Raw genomic sequence first — 11,993 nt, forward strand, 5'->3', positions numbered from 1 at the left:
GGACCCCGCGCTTCGGGTCTCTTCCAGGAGATGGCGCCATTGCAGCGCCCAAGCGCCCGCAGCCCGCCCCGGGGTCGGGAGCGCCCGGCCGGGGGTCTGCGGGCCCCCCTCGCCTGCCGCAAGCAGAAGGCTCAGAGCCACCGGTAAGCCCGGCTTCTCTTTTTCCTCCTCCCCGGCAGGATTTTTTCAGGTGACTCTGAAGACCGAAGGGGTGAAGCAAACGCCAAAGGTGCCAGGAGATTTCGCCCTGCGCGGTGAGGGCAAGTTTAGCGGGGTGTACCTGCAAGGGAGGTTTTGCGGGGAAAAGGTTAAGGAACGCCTGTGCAAAAAAGTAGTTTAATCTTCTGGGTTTTGTACCACACCTCCCACATGTGGCTCGGACTTAGAAGAGCGGGTTCGCGTCTGGCATATGTCGCTCAGCAAAGCGCGAGGAGGACGAGTGGATGATCTCCCACCTCATGATACCCTCCTGGTACCCCCAGCTCTGCGTGCATGTGTCTGCTTTCCCTAGCGTCCTCAGTCACACCGCAGGGTCTGAGGCAGCGGGAGCAGCTCAAGACATCGTTCCTTCTGCCTGCTTGTGACTGCATCGCTGCTGGAGGTTGTCATCGCAGCAGCCACCGTGGCAGAGCCGGTGTGTGCTCCCGCCCGGGTCCAGGGCAGAGTCAGCCCCATCGCCCACAGTGGCTTGGGGAGCTGGCATGGACTGTGGCCATCGCAGCGTCTCACCTGTGGGGAAGCAACTGTTGAACACGAGGTGGGAAATGAAGAGCGACCGACAAAGCCTCTCGCAGCGCTCACCTGCAAGCAAGCCTGTGCCTCACCGCGCCCTGTGTCTTCTGCTCGTAGCACTAACTCTGCAAGAGCGTACGCTCAGAATTAGGAAAAGGTCTACCAGACCCCTTCAGCTGCTACTGTACTGAAATTGCAGAAGTCTTTGAGCTTCAGCTGCTCTCACAGCTCTCGTTTTCAACACGGCACTAAACTGACATGAAGTACTAGTGAGAACAAGTCACCTAGCTGCACTGGGTTGATCGGTGGCGTAAAGAACTGCAGCACTGTGCTCTACCAGGTAACTAGCACTCCAGTCAAAACAGGGTCCTTGTCCTATGACAGAGCTTGGGCCACTGCCCCAGAGCCAAGAGGATGCAACGCTCGGTTGTCAAATCCCATGGTCCCATAAAGAAGAACGGCCATTGCTGTAGCAGTGATGCTGTGTCCTTTGCGTGCCCAGCAAACAACAAGTGCAATGGCCATGCCAAGGAGAGCCCACCCATCCTCTCCTGACCTGCCTGAGACCAAAAGCTCCTCCAGGCCGAGTGTCTTTTTACACCCCCATTCAAACGCATGGGAGGAGAGAGCATCGCAGGGAAGGAGCCCCTCCACCCTCAGGAAAAAGCTTAGGCACAGTCTCAACAAGGCAAAACTTCTGGAGATTTCCTCCCACTCTGCTCCCTCCTATGGTTTCTCCTGGAGGAGGGGGCAACCAGGCCCATTATTTATTTAACACCAGATTGCTCAAAAAGAGGTTTGAGCTGACTGTATAAAGAAAAGTAGGTTTCATTACCTATAGCGCTTCACATTTCAGAGGAGCTTGTATTGTTACACAGTTTGAATTGTTTGACAGTATAATTATTATTATTAGTCCATAATGTACACTAACAGGTCTGGTGGTGAAAGGCTGTATATTAATGCACAGTAACTATGTTTCTCTGGAGGGGGTTAAACAAAACTGTAACTAGGGTCAAAGCTGTGCCTTTGCCTCCATCTGCTAGAAACCAGACATACTCGCTTAAATTTTAATGACAAATTAATCAAACAAAAATATGGCACATTTTGTACTGGAGGGCTAAATGCTAATTTTGCAGCTAACCAAGAAATATCTAATATGGAAATGCTCTAATGTTAAAGGTTATCATAGTTCACCTTTGAAAATACACCTGATAAGATCCTTGAATTGGAACCGAACACTAAAAATCAGGAAAGAATGGCATAGCCCAGCGAACTAATTTTTACACCTTCTCTCTTTCTGAAGGTTCAGATAGTCTCCTGGCAAGGGCTGTTAAACAGATGTTTTTTTTCTTAGTACAGACTGACAAGTTTCTGGAGCTCTTCTATAGCCGCACTAGTTTCTGGGAAGCAGAGATAAGCCCTTTCCTATTTGCCAAACAGTGATGGCAAACAAAGCTGTATTCTACAGGAAGCAAAAGGCTTTTTAGAAAATGTGTTTTATTTGTTTGGCTCAAGGTAGTTGCCCACTAGACTGAACAAGCAAATACATTTTGCTCACATTTCTCTATAACCCATGTTCCAGTGCAAAGTACAGGTACTGTTTTCAATGCTGGTTTCAGGGTTGCTGGTCCGTTTCTTCATAGGAAAAGGTTTACGTGGTAATAATGCTGGAGATACAGCATGCTAGTAAGGGCCTTGAAGGTATTCCTCACACCTAGGCCCCTGCCAGGGGAAAAGCTGACAGAACAGTCATCACTTGGGAGATGCAACAACGGGTGGTGATGACAGCAATGGACCATCCCTTCTTCTGGGTTATCAAAAGCAAGTAAAACATGACGCTTCCTGAAAAGAAGTGGTACCATTCAACAAACTAGTGAAACTCACCCAGAAATGGGCAGGAGGTGGAAGTCAGATTGACTCTTGAAGGAGTTCTGTGAAAATAGTAATGAAACTTTACTTTTAGCAACACGCATATGTTTAGGCCAATACAAATCTTCATGCCTCCTAATAGAATAATATCCTGCTAAAAGTACCTTTTGCTTCCCTACAGTCATCAGGCTGCAGACACCTGACCTGGTTCTCCTGCTCCAGCAGAGCTGGAACTTGTGTTTCCTTGGACTGTGCTGAAAGTCTTAGGCAGCCATGACATAGCTTTGCCATTGAGGACCACCTTGTGCCCTTGCTGCTCGACAAGCTTTGCTGTATGTACACCTTAGCACTGCAAAGACTAGAAGGAAAATGTATGTGCTGGTGATGGCTTCCCCATCACCCTGCTATTTTGAAGGAACCTGCCTTCCTGACAGGCTCTCCTGTGAGCGAGGACAACCCCAGCAGATGAATTTGAGTTTCCTCAAATCACGGTTTTGGTGGTGCCAAGCCATTTTGAGGAGATGTATTACTTCTGCTGTGGCTGTCACCATCTCCTCTTTGCTGGGATGTAAGAACTCAGCTTCTTGATCTGCCAAAGTCCCACTTTCCCAGTCCAGCTGTACCGGCTACCGTCCCGATGATGGAAGGAGAACTGCTGCCGAGAACCCATGAGAGAAGAAGGGCAAGGGGCACTGGGCTGATGCCCAGGGGGAGGTGATCAGTGCAGAGAGGAAGGAAAAACCAGCTAGGCCAGGCCAGGCCAGCCCGCACTTTCTTCCCATCCTACCAAGGGAAAGAGCTAATGCCCTGCCAGCGCACAGAGGAGGGCAAGTCAAGCTGGAATCAGACCAAAGCTCATGAGGAAAGGAGGGAAAGGCAGAGGGCCAGTGCTCGTGCAAACCTGCCCCTATTCTTGCATTCTCTATGTGACTACAGGGGAACAGTCAGTCTTCCTTTTCTTTGTGTTTCTGCCTGTTTCCAAGGGAGGTTATATTTGCAAATAAATACTTGATGTCAGCCAAGCATTTGGGTTCCACAAAGACGGTAGAAGTGTTTGTTCCTCAGCCATCACCTCAGCCCTCGCTTTCTCCAAGCGGTGTAGGTGCAGAGCCTGCCCTGGAGATCGGCCAAGCCAGGCATTACCACCCTTTTCATGGCACGCTTCCCCATGGAAAAATTTCAGGCTCTCATTGCTGTTTGCTGTGGCATGTTAGCAGAGGGCTCCTCTTCTGTCCTGGGGGATTTAGTGGATTTGATGACTGATTTGCCACTTTTGTAACAGGAGCTTCCCAAAAGAAATCTAAGCACAGTGATCTGTCTCTCCATGCTCTGTCAATCAACTTGGATGTATGGTTTTTAACTGTGTTGCCAGTTGCCTCGAGGCCTTATCTTGTTAGGCTCTGTTTAAACGTGTAGGAGGTATTGTCCCTGTCACGAGGAGCTCTCTAACTAACCTGACATATGTAGTGCCGCAACGTGTAGGCAAAGCATGAGCCAACCACTAAGGATACATATCTGTTCGCTTTGCATTTTTGCTTGTGTTTTCATTTCTCTCAAACTGTTCTCCTTCCTGTCTGTTCCTCTCTATACTATACTCCACCAGTACTTGCTGCCTTATGAACAGATCAAAAATACATTCAGTGTGATGTGTGTGCATATGGGAGGGGGGTCACTGAGGACAGCTGAGCGTTACTAATGCTGGAAAAAGATAGGCAGTATTGAAAGGCTTCCCCTGTTCTGCCCATCCATCCTTTGCTCCCATGGGGGAAATCTTTGTGGTTTGGGAGCATAAAGGAGGTCACAACCCCTCTTGAATCAGCAAATCTTGCAGATGGAATCTCTTATTGCATCTCCTCTGTATTCTTTATTCAAACTGTGGGTGATAGTTACTTAGCAAGAGACACAAGGAATGGGGGATGCTAGAACAGCACAGGGTGGTAAAACCAGAACCGAGGTTTTACCCTCCAGCAGCGTGCAGGAGCTTCTGCTTGTTTGTGGGAGACATGGCCTTTCCCTCACCAATCCTTTGAACTCTACTTTTTGTAAGGGCAGGGGAGAGGTGTGTACAACTCATTTAGTGACTACCTTATCCTCCTCTGAAGTGTGAAACAAGACTTATCTGTAATGAGTTCATTCCTGCAACATCTTAAACCAAACAAAAGGTATCTTAACAAATGAGATAAAGATTCTTGAATATAGAGTACTCTCCTAAATGTATGGTAGTATAAACCTATCTGTCTCTAAGAGATACACCCATAAGTCTTCAGACTAACTGATTAACTGTTTACATTTACTAATGATGGGGTGTGATCCAGAGCATCTTTGCACTGATACTATGGAGACGATAATTCTGGTTATCAATATGTAAAAACAAAAAGGAGAGGGGTTATTTCTGTAGTAAACATTATTTTTACTTCTTGACTTCCTTGAGCCACAGTGCTGTACTGATTGGCAGGAAAAGATTTTTAAAACACAACAAATTATGGGGAGTTTTGTTTTGTGCTTTATAAGACAAGGTGAGGAGTCCTCTGCACTCTCTTGTTTTGGTCAAACACCCACAAATTTTCCACAGGATCCTGCCCACCAGTAAAATCAGCAGTGTGAACTGCAGTTGCATCCCAGGTTAGGTACGTAGTGCTTGGGATCCAAAGAAAGTCAGATGCAATGTAATAGATGTATCAAAAGATTTCCCTTGAACCACACAGCCTCTCCTTGCCCCAAACTGGAATTCGTGGTGGTCTGGGAGCACAAATGCAATCAAGACATCTCTTGAATCTGTGACTGTTCCTCTCATTCCCACTTATTGATTATTGTATCTACATATTCCTTTCTCTGACTGTGAGGGACAGAATTATGCTTTAGCCCCCAGCACCCCAGTACCTGATTAGGTACCGTGTGGGCTCTTGCAGAGATTTGGGCTTCTTGCATTCTGTACTCTTAGCACCTTTCAAAACTTGCTCCTAAAATATTGTTAGAATAACAAAGAAATTTGTTGTGTTTTTGTAAGAGCTTTTTGATTTAACTTTAAAGTGATTTGAAGTGATCACTGGAGGCATGGGCTCCATGGGCTGGATTTAAATTAATTTGGATAGTAGACAGCATTTTCCAGGTTTTCTGTAGTAGAAGATAAATTCTCTTGACCTGTGCAACTTTTAAATACAAAGGATAGAATTCTCTAACATGCTTCTGGGAGGCAGGTACTTCTTCCCATGAAAGCTATGAGATTTTGAAACTATTAGAGGAAAATGGTGTTGAAAATCCTTTTATGGTGGGGTTCAGCCAGCATATTAAAAGAGACAGTATGACATATACCATCTAATTCTTTGGGGCATGATGATCAGCTTGAATTGCAGACGTCCAGCTGAAGGTTTTATGATGCCATGACCATATGTGTGGCGCTGGCAGAATGTCACTTGACAATCCTGCCCAACCTATGGGAAGTAAAGGTGAAAGTGTTAGTGGTGTTGCTTTTATAGGCCAGTGCCAGCAGGCTGTGAACACACCTCGAGAATTTAGACTTTGTTCAGAAGAACTGGGGAAACAAGGCTGTTCCCACAAGACTGGGCTATGAGGAGAAGGTGCCTTAGCATAAGTACTACTTTTGTGCTCTGTATAAATTAATGTAGGAGGTATACAAAAAGTTGGGTGAGGGTCAGAATTTCTTACTGCTAAGTATAGTCAGTTGCTAGAATCAAATGTAAGCCAGTAATAAAACAATTTTTCCATTAGATTATTCATCGCACACAGAGGCATTTATCGAGGTGTAGCACAGCTTCCAGAAAATAAACCACAGGCAAGTGGGCAAAAGCGATGCGTTACCAAAGCCACCTGAGACCTGGGACAGCAGAGTGCCGTGGCCCGTGGGGTAGTATTGCAGACTCTCAGTATACTGGTCACCCTTCTCTCGCGTTGGTGGGGGAAGCTGGGGGTCCTGTGAACATCTCACCTCACGCCGTTGCCTCTGAGACAGCGTGAAGCTCTAGCATGAGCTTCCAGCTGGCTGCCACTGCAAGGCAGAGAGGTGGTGGCATGGGCAGGGCTAGGCTTGAATCCTCTTTATATATCCCAAGCGATGTGTCGCTTTGGCTGCTAGAGAGGAAGAGAGGCAAAGGCTGCAGGAGCCTATTCTCTGCTTCTGCGCTTCCATCTCCCAGTTCTCCTCACCTCCTGACCTGTGCTGCCGTGGCCCGATTTTCCAGGTTCAGTCTGTTCTTTGTCCAGTCCACTCCGGTATGTTGTCTTGGCTCCTTTTCTTCCTGCTGCAAAGATTTAGTAAATGGCACACTGTTAGCAACTCCTGATGATAAGTTAATTCCACTTTCAGTTCAGTGGCTGTGGAAAGCAGTAAGACACTAAGTAATTTGGATTTTGGGGAGAATTCAGGTGGCACAAATCTCTGTGTCACAGGAAGGCAAACACCAGCACTTCTACCTCATCATGGTGTACACTTTGTTTTTGCCTCCAGACATTGATGATATACCTGTTTATTACACATTATTTAATGTGCAGTGCCACTTGTAATATGACATTGTAGCTTGCGTACTTCAGATGTTTTTCCTGAGTGAGCTCCCAAAGAGAGTCAGGAGAAGGAAAGGGGCAGATTTCAGAATGGAGACCCTGCCTTCTTCATCTGAAATTCAAACTACCTGGACTGCAAAAAATTTGTTCCTTTCTCCTTTCACTATATTCTCAGCACTAGTGTAGAAATGGGATATTCATAGGCAAACCCACACAGCAAGTGACACCATATGTGATGCTGAAACGTACTGTTAGCTGCTAATAAGTGTGTCTAATACGGGTTGAAGCTGATGGGTCCACTAGCCGGATTCTAGGCATGCTATCTAAAAGAAACGATTAAGCCTTTTATGGATTAAATGAGCAAACACAATAGAGGCCACCTGCCAAACTGCTGGCCATACGAAAAGCCAGCGGAAAAATTATCTCTGAGGAAAGCAGGGAGGCTTTCCCAGGAATTTGAATATAAACACAGGACTGAGATGTTGAGTGGTTTCAGAAGTAGAAAGCGGTGAGGACACAGGGCCTGAAGGGAAGCTAAAAGATAGAAAGTGAACTCTGGTTTTGGGCAGACAGCTGGATGAGATGGGTGGACTGGAACATTACAGAATAAAATAGTTTGGGTTTTTTTTCCTGTTTTATTGTAGAAAAGGGTCTTTAAGCACGTTGTAAGTAAACTGGAATGCACTGAAGAAATACCTAGCACGTATCTTCATTTTCTACTTGTAAATGAAAGAAGCCGTGATTCCCTGTGCTTTCCACTCATTGCTTAAATCATGCAGGTGATTTCTAAGGGAGATCCTGAAGCCCAGGAGAAAAAAAGCCCTTTGAGTCAAGATGTAATTGTGTTCAAGAAACTCTTATGTCAGGTGGAAGAATTACTTGCAAAACTCAAATATTGACTAATACATTTAAAATTGAAACTGAGGCTGAACTTGCCAAAATAAATGAAAATAGCAGCCCGAAGCACCCCAAGAAGTCATGAAAGGTGACCTTTCATACAAGAGAAGGGCTCTGACGCAAAGACTTTGTTGGGTACAACAAGCCAGAGCATATTGCTCTCCCAGTTTCAAATGTCAAAGTGGACTGGCAATTGGTAAGGACATAGCAGATTTTTGGAGGAAATTTATGCCAGGCAAACTTTGGTGAATCTGGAGTTTGCTAACAACAATGACTTTCAGTGGGATTTACAGGACTGACAAAGCAGCCTCAGAAAGAAATTAAAAGGACAACATCGGAGAAAGGATTGGGAAATGAACCACCTAGAGAATGCAGATGAAATGGAACATTGCCGTATGTTCCTAGGCTTTTTTTTAGTCCGTGGAAAGCAGGAGGAGAAAGGTCAGATGATCCTAGCTCATGGGATACAAAACAACACTTCCTCTGAAGGGAAAATTCAAAGCTCATTTCTCTGAAACAATAAGGCTCATTTGTCCCAGATGGATGGATGGGGAGGTGGGGGAGAGAAGGGCATTTCCCACGTCCAACCGAAATGGTCCAGCTCTGCTGATACTGCAGAATTTACCCAAGAAGGATTTAGCTACAACTAACACAAGCCCTCTCACTGGCAGTTTGGAAGCAGCCATCCATCAGAGTGGGCTGAAATACAGTTAAGAATTAATAAAAACACGACAACTCCAAATATCAACAAGGACTTTTAGGATGAATTAGCAAAGGACATGGCTGTTTGCCTTGACCTGAGACTTGCAGAATTAGATCAAGAAAATAATGCCACGGATCCTCTCATAAATTTGGAGTGCGGATTTTTCGCTGCGGCAGTAGTGTACAAGAAAGGAAAATACCTCCTGTGAGGAAGCTGGAAGCTGCTGTTCATCTGCCTGGTACGTACAGCTTGCTGTCTAAAAAGTGTCAAGGAAAGGGGGAGGGGACAGTAATCCTGATTTATCTACTTTATGAAAGCCTGGAAACAAAATGTTGGTTTGCAGTATGAAACAAGAAATTGAAATTTTCAGCAAAGCAAACTTTATTGGTAACCCTCGCCGCCCCTGTCCCCAAGCCTCGCAGCTCTTTTAAGGGAACTATGGGAGATCACAGGGGGGGCTCTCTTAGACAGCACTCGTACTATTGCAAGAGAAGAACTTGAGGCTTCAGTTTCAGATGGCAGGGTGAGATCACCCAAACTTTGCCCTCAGCCTCACCCGCGAGCCAATTTGTTGCAAGAACCAGCATGTGTGAGGAAAGCTTTTGAGATGAGTGGGTGCAAATCAAGGTCCTAAGAACATCTGTTCTTTTGTTGTTGTGCTGGGTACCAGTGACATCCCACCCTCAAAGCACAAGCCTTCACCACCACCGGCATCTCCAACAACGGCTTTTGAAAATACTCTCCGAACTGACCTTAGGCAGTCTGAAAAAACACTAGTTTTTGTATATAATTTAAAAGTACATTTCTGGGGTTTGTTAACAGAATATGTAACTTAAAAAAACAGGTTAAAGTTAAGGCAATTCAGTATCTGTAGCTCTTTGTAGATACCTTCAAGAAAAGTGTTTTGTCCTGGGTGCCTTTCACGTAGCAATTGTGGCTGTATTCATACAGCTATTAGAAACTGAAAGTATCAAAGCACCAAAAATAGTGATGGAAGATGCCAATGAGTAAATAGTTAGGGACACAGCTCCTGGACAAGCGTGACCACAAGTAAATCTTAGATTTGTTGTTTTCTTTTATACCTTCTGAGATGGTGATTTGCCCTGCACAGCAGAACAGATCTTGGCCTTTCTTTTTCACTTACTAGAGGATTTGCAGAGCAGGAAAAGGGGATTACAATTCCTCTCAGCAGAAAGTAATCCTTTTAAGTTAGGTATGTCAGCATTCATTGAGAAGTGTGGGAAAGTGCGTGGTACTTGAAATGCTTGACAGGTCTCAGAGAAACGTGGTGGCAGGAAGACGGAAGCAAAGTCCCCAGTCATGATTACAATGGCTCCCAAATTAGAGACTGTTGGAGGGAGCAGTGAAAACAGAGCTCAGGAGCAAGGACTGATTTTAATGTTTATCCAGCTCCGTAAATTCACAACTTTAAAGTCCAGAATTATAACCTAGAGTGGTATTTGTTAATTTGAAATGAATAGCAAATAAATTTTGCATTTACAAGGCCACTTCAGTGAGACGGTGGTCCTATCCTGTAATTTTGCTGTGCATCAGCATGTTAGCGAGCTGGTCCACACAAACCGATGGATCTGCTATACCTGATACATATTCTGAGCAGCTCATAATTCCTTCAGGACACATTTGTTCTGCCTGGGAAGTTATAGTTTGACTACAATGGTCACACCGAGCCCAAGACAGAACTTCTTGTTGTGAGTTTCATTGTATAGTTTAGGAGTCTGAAGACCTGGACTGAGACATTACCAGCAACGCTCTCATGGGATGATCAGCAAGGTCAGAAACTATTCTGGACGCAGTCGTTGCAAAATAATTCAAGCTTAATATATAAGGCTAAAGTTGAAGAGTATCTGGAATCCAGCTGAACCTCATCTGAGCAGCTGATGAATCCTACAGACAAGAAAATAAGGCAAAAGCTATTGGGGGTTAGAAAAACAAACTTTGAAGTAATATGAAAAGAGGTAAAGAAAGAGGTAAATAAAAGAGGGCAGGAATTCAGCAATGGAAAATCCATACTGAGAAGTACTTGAGGTACAGCTGTAGACAAATTAAACTAATGAAATTTTAAAAACCCCTGCTTTTAACAGAGCAACAGAAAGAGCAATAGCTGACATGACAGGCTTGAAAACGCTGGGAAGGCGAATGATTTTTAAGGTACAAAATGAAGTGGAAAGTTATCAGAAAAAAGAGAAACAAAGCAACAAAATGCATAAAATAGCACAAGATATTATCAGGCGGTTCATAATGTATTTGTAACAGCATAATAGCTGCACATCTCTATTGTAACGGAATGCAATTTCACTCACTCTAATTTAGCACAGGACAGTCAACACCGTCATTTCAAATCCGTTGTTCGCAATCCAAGATAGCATCTTGACAGCTTTTAGCAAACAAAGCGCTTCATAACGCAGACTGTTGGGGACAAGTGAAAGCACCCAGCCCAGGGTCAGCAGTGGAACACACAAAATACATGTCTTTCAGGAATGTATTGCACAAGAGATCTTTATTCTTCCATATTTTAAGAAGTCTGCATTTCAATTTTGCTGATATTATGTATAATTCCCGCATTTTGTCTTCTACTGAATGCTGTCCTCCCCACCTCATTCTCAAAGCTTTTTATTTCTGCAGCCTGAGTGACAACCGCAGGTGCCTCTATAGCGGATATTGCAATGCAAACCAGTATTTAAATAGCCTGCTTTGGCTAAATGGTTCTTGGTTTGCATGTAACTACTTTCCCAACATTCACTTCTAACAAATACTCTCCAGTGGCTGGAATATAAAGGCTTGGAAGTACTTAAACAGGTAGTCCACCATGTGTTATGCTGAGGAACAGAGACCATGGTACACGTAGAGGCTCTTCCTCTACATTTTAGGCTCAGAGAGGGGCAGAAAACAACCATTTCTCATTTCTCCTTCACTTTCCTGCAAGAACGTTACTTTTCTCTGACTTTTATTTGAAGTCAATAGTGACAGTACAGTATTTAAAATACCCAGTCAGGCCTGGGAACTCAACGTCGTCGGCAGACTGCACAAAGAATTTTGGAGCTCTCCCCTAAATTAAAAAATACATATAACATGTAATTCGATGACATCCAGAAAGTACTAAAGTAGTCAGAACAATCTAAATTTGATTTTAGTGTGGCAATTCACAATCAGGTTTGAAGGCAAAGTACAGAGGAACGCAGCCGGTTCATCTGATTTGCTTTTATCAATGCAAAAACTGTAAAGACAGTTATCATAGGCTTATTTCAGGCAAACT

This window comes from Opisthocomus hoazin, chromosome 4 (genome assembly GCF_030867145.1).
Source record: "Opisthocomus hoazin isolate bOpiHoa1 chromosome 4, bOpiHoa1.hap1, whole genome shotgun sequence".
Lineage (NCBI taxonomy): Eukaryota > Metazoa > Chordata > Aves > Opisthocomiformes > Opisthocomidae > Opisthocomus > Opisthocomus hoazin.